Genomic DNA, 5,675 nt, shown 5'->3' with positions numbered 1-5,675 from the left:
GGAGTAGTGACTTATGTGTTATGGGTTAGAAAAACTGTAACTACATTGGGGGCTCATATATGAAGGTTATGGTAACAAGAGGGGGGTGTTATTTCTAGAAACAGTGTATATTGATAGACAAGATAATTCACGGAAAAGGAAGGACAGTTGGTTTTGTAAAAATATAGGGACAATTCTAAAAGTAAATAGAACATTACACATACCTAGATTATGGTAAAAGTAATAAGTAGTGGCATTTTGAACACTAGAGCAAAAGTTTAAGAAGTTTAGGATTTAGTTTTGTTAGGATTGGATATTCTTTCAACTGGAAGACACTTGACTGAGTACATGTTATTCTTGCAGCAGTTACGGTAGGGACCATAATTTGGCTATCATTATGAATATTTTTGTGGCAAGAGGCCAGGTATTTAAGACAGAATGTTTACATAGGGCTGTTATTTAAAAATTAAGATTTAGTGATCTTGCTCTAAGAAGAAAGTCTTTTGTCAGGAAATAACCCATGAGTTAGTATGTATGTTCCCAGGAAAAGACGCCAGATGGAAGGGCATGGGCTGAATTCTGGAAACTGAGTGTACATCAAGATACACCGGGCTGGGGATATACTTCTTACAGCACCTGCAGTGGTAAAGATTGTCATGTCTCTCTATGATGGCTGCATAAGTTTCACAAGAAGTAAGGTCCAGCTGAATAATGGGTGAGCTTGAAAACACCATGACAGAGGACGTGAAACAAAACAAAAGAGAGAGAGAGAGACTAGATTCTACTGTAGACATACTGGGTTGAGTTTGGGGGTTATTTGTTTTATTTGATAATGTATCATGTGAATAAGGATATATGTTAGGGTAGTTGTACTCTAAACCACATGTTGAAGGCTCAATGTGGAAGCCCATTCCGTGTTGAATTACTTTAAGAAGCAATAATGTTGATTAAGGTTATGCACATGTTTATCAGTTGAAACAGAGCAGATGGGGAACTAAGTAAAAAATGACATGGTTTGGGAACACCTCTCAGAACCTGCGGCCGAAAGGGGAAGACTGGATGAAAGCACGAGGAAGCCAATTAGGGCCTCCATTTTTGTGGAGTCCAGCAGAAAAGTATCCTGGAGGCATAGAGTCAGGTGAAGAGAGAGTGGGAATTGTCATGGTCTCAGATTTCAGTATTCATGAATACAGTCATGCATAACATATAACATTGTCAATACTGTTATGTTTTGTCCTTTGTTTTCCAAGTCTTATGTTTAGGAAACCAGATGGAGAAGGGTTCTCCAGCTTCAGCTGGAATGTCAGTTTGTGTGATGAGTGATGGAAGTAAGAGAATGTATGGTGTAATCATAGAACAGAGGCCATAAGTCTCTAAGTATGAATGCCCCATAGAAAGAAGGCAGAAATCTGAACCAGGATGAGAGGTTCCACATCTGATGATCCAAGGGGACCAGAAGGATCTCTCCCAGTGATACCAGGAGATCGAGTCTACGTTTGAGTGTTCCGAAGGAAGTGGGATCAGCCGAGGAGGGAAGGACCCTACGAGGTGGCAACAGCCACAAACACGGCCGTCCAAGTGAAAGGAAGCAAGACGTGGTATCATCTAAACCACTGCACCCGGAGAGAAGGACACAACCATACAGAGATGAGGACACAGAGGATGCTGATTCACCAGAAGGGACCCCGGAGGGAGCAGGAGCAGCGGAATCGATCAAAGCGCCGGGGAGGAATCAAGAAAATGGCAGACCAGATACAACGAGTGCATCGGCTAACACACTCAGAAGAACCGACCAGGGAAAAAGAGCCTGAAAAGAAAAGAGACAAACAACCAAAGTTTCCTCCAGTATGGCCAGAAAGCCCAGAAGTGGGAGGGGGTAACATGTCTGCCACTCCTGATGATATACTTGTTGGGGCAGACTCTGTTGACGGAAGCCTTCTACAGTGGGACCCCGAGGTATCGCCTAAAGAAGGGGAACATCTCTTCCCTGAAATGGACGCCTTCCCAGATGGAAGCCCAGTTCGGGCTGAGGAGGGAACAACAGGCGAAGAGAGTGGAGGAGAAGCCTTATCAGGAACAACAAGTGAAGAAAGCAGAGGAGAAGCCTTACCAAGAGCAGAAGGAGAAATCTTGCAAGATGAAAGAAATGGGGATTTCCCCAAAATTGACTTTTCAGCTCTTGAATTGTCTCCATAATGAACAATTGAAGTTAGACCCATAGAAGAACAATGATATTGACATAACAGAAGTAACAGTGAACGCTAGAATAGCAACAACAGACTCACGCACAATCAAGATGTAGGGTGGAAACAGGAAGAGAAGAGAGGAACCAGTCAAACAATCTAAAAAGACTGACAAGGTTAGAATCTCTGTCCCACCTCAACATATAACTGAAACAGAAGAATAGAAGACAAAAGGATCAAACCCTTACCGGAGATTGCATTCGGTGGATGGACATATCATCGAACGAAGAGAGAAGTTATTTGGGACTCAAAAGGATGTGACCTGACGTTAACCAAAGAAGTAGACGAGTGGGTGCTCACCAGGAATCAGATTGAACCAGTTGAAGGTGAAGAATTAATAGGTGAAATAATGAGAACAAGATTGACTGAAGGGAGTAGTTCCTCAGTCATTCAGAATTGGTCTTACGCCAATACCTAAACAGGAAGAGCCTGCGGTAGCTAGAAAGCATCAGAACCAGGAGGGTTCTTTACTGACATTTTGAACTTTTTGACTAACTTTAATGACCTACCTCAAGATAAGAACATTGCAAAGATGACAGACACAGACATACCAGACTCTGAACCACTCAAGGACACCACATGAAATGAATAGTGAAGAATGAGTGGTACGATTAGGCTAAGTATACAGCAGAAATAAACATAGGAGGGACAATTGTATTTTGTGTAGAAAATCACCTTTGTCTGATCTTTTGATAGTACCTGAACCTGCATCATTTGAAGAATGTGTTAAATGTAAAATGTTCAATATTCAGAGAAAATACTACATTCCCTTGTGTGACCTGGAAGGGGGGTTATTGGCTCTGGGTATTGTATTTTGTTGTGTTTTACCCTGGGTGAAATCACTTGTGATCCAGACAACGGTTAAACAGATGTTTGTAAGTAGAGCTGACACTCCGGTGATAGTTGATCCTGTGCCGGGTAGGCCAGGCCACTATACTGATGAAAATGGACAGTTATGCTGTCCTTCCAAATTCATAAGAAAGTCAACTGATGCATATCCACAAAAAGGGTCATTTCCGTAGTAAGTACAAGAGGTGTTATGTAAGGTCTACTTTTGCTCACGGCCTTGTGTTTTAGTATGTTTTGTCAAATGTTTTTATAGGTATATCAATGAATATATCTGGTTTCTTTTAATTAAAAGTTAGTTTTGCCTTCTAAAATGCTAGGTTATATTTAAAAACATGTAGGTAACAGTGGGATATCCCAGTTACAAGTGTCTACGGACCATGTCCTTAATCTTCTAACAGAGGTTGGTATTGATGGTATCACGGTTGTTGGAGAGGTGTCTGAGAGGGAGAATCATGTGGAAAGCTTAAATTTAGAATGATGTGTCAATTTTATTTTGTAACTGCATGGAGGCCTAGTGTTTTCTCATATTCAATTTATTATTTGACTCATTGCTTTATTATATATATTTTTCTTTTTCGCGTAGCTGAGAACCTCAGACAAGGTTATGTATTTACATGCTCATGCTTTAACAAAAGATAATGTATTATTTTTTGTTTCTATACCGAACTAGATATTTTACTCTTATGAAATACTAGAGATGTTTGGTGTAGGTGATTAGGAAGTTTTATTTTTTAATTATTTTTTGTTTTTTTATTTAAAAATATTTTTTTTGATAATCGACTGTTGATATTATGTTCCATATATGTCCTTTTTAAGTTTTTGGTGCTTATTAAAGCACCAGAGGGGGGTTATGTGGGAGAAATTAGGTACATATATGGATAAATATATTGTCCTATATAATGGCATTTGCCATTCTGGTAAGGTACATTGTCTATTGTATAGGACAGGAAGCCAGAGTGGGGCCATGGGAGAGGGCAACACCTAGGGCAGCTGGACATACAAAGGTCAGAGGTTATCTAAGGAGGGGGTCAGCCAAAGGACCAATTGATGGATTACAGACATCAATCACATCACAGGAGACAAGTCTGTTTGATCTTAGACAACCATATGAAGAGAAGGCGACCAGAACAGCTAGGCACCCTAAAGCTAAAGGAGATGAAAGACACCAAAAGGGACACATGGAGTTAATTACAGGGTATGAACACAGGCCACAGGAAAGGGGAATGTATAGTATTTTTAGTATAGCTGAGCATGCTAAAAACAGAAGAGACACATAGTCTGCTGACCCTAGATAACACACAAACAGGAGAACGCATTAAGCTGAGTGAAGGGTCAAAGCAAGGGTCTTGTCACCATTAGGATCTAATGGAAAGCAGATGGGGGCGTTATTGGGCTGAACAAGCAGGAAGCACGGATTGGGATGTAACTTAATTTGCATATGGGAGGGACTTATATGGTAGGTGTATAACTCAGAGCGAGGGCTCTGAAAAAGTGTGTGTGTTCCGCGGACCGCTCCGGCTTATGATACTGTTGTATTAAAAGTCTATATTGATTTTCACAAAGTTCTTGGTTGTGTCATATTTGAACCGATTTGCCACTACATAATACTCCGGAATACACAGCGAAACTGTGGCCACCTGCTCCAAACCTGTAGTGTTGGACTAGAAGTCTTGTACAGGGGATGAGAGAGATACAGATTATTTTTAAAGGACGACAAGTTAACTTTTGTTTTGTCTCACCCCCCCTCCCTCCCTTCCCCCTCTGTCTGTCTCTCTCTGTCTCGTACTCTCTCTGTGTCTCGTACTCTTTCTGTGTCTCGTACTCTCTCTGTGTCTCGTACTCTCTCTGTGTCTCATACTCTCTCTGTGTCTCATACTCTCTCTGTGTCTCGTACTCTCTCTGTGTCTCGTACTCTCTCTGTGTCTCTCGTACTCTCTCTGTCTCTAGTACTCTCTCTCTCTGTCTCGTACTCTCTCTCTGTCTCGTACTCTCTCTCTGTCTCGTACTCTCTCTGTGTCTCGTACTCTCTCTGTGTCTCGTACTCTCTCTGTGTCTCGTACTCTCTCTGTGTCTCGTACTCTCTCTGTGTCTCGTACTCTCTCTGTGTCTCGTACTCTCTCTGTGTCTCGTACTCTCTCTGTATCTCTCGTACTCTCTCTGTCTCTCTCTCTCTAGTTCTCTGTCTCTCTCTCTCTAGTACTCTGTCTCTCTCCGTCTCTCGTACTCGCTCTGTCTCTCTCATTCTCTCTCTGTCTCTCTCATTCTCTCTCTGTCTCTCTCATTCTCTCTCTGTCTCTCTAATTCTCTCTCTGTCTCTCTCATTCTCTCTCTGTCTCTCTCGTACTCTCTCTAGCTCTCGTATTCTCTCGCGTGTTTCTTACTCTGAGATGTTTTGACAGATGTGCAAGGTGGAGCGGGAGGATAAGGTGGTGCTTTCTCTATACAAATCCCCTTTTATTCAATATACACACAATGCTGTTCTGGAGTAAAGCTAGAGGATATGCCTTTGTTGTTATTGAAAGCCCACCACAGGAGGTTGGTGGCATCTTAATTGGGGAGGACGGGCTCGTAGTAATGACTGGAGCTGAATAGGTGGAATGGTAT

At 41.8% G+C, this 5,675-nt stretch overlaps 1 long non-coding RNA gene across 1 annotated transcript; it reads left to right on the top strand.

Moving 5' to 3' along the window:
• Nucleotides 1-645: 645 nt before the first annotated feature.
• On the top strand, nt 646-4,633 carry LOC110515532. The gene is made up of 2 exons (XR_002472264.2): nt 646-1,117; nt 1,230-4,633. It is a non-coding gene; the product is annotated as an uncharacterized LOC110515532 (long non-coding RNA).
• The last annotated feature ends 1,042 nt before the right edge of the window (nt 4,634-5,675 follow it).

This window comes from Oncorhynchus mykiss, chromosome 7 (genome assembly GCF_013265735.2).
Source record: "Oncorhynchus mykiss isolate Arlee chromosome 7, USDA_OmykA_1.1, whole genome shotgun sequence".
Classification (NCBI taxonomy): Eukaryota; Metazoa; Chordata; class Actinopteri; order Salmoniformes; family Salmonidae; genus Oncorhynchus; species Oncorhynchus mykiss.
This window is presented reverse-complemented; position numbering and strand designations above follow the sequence as displayed.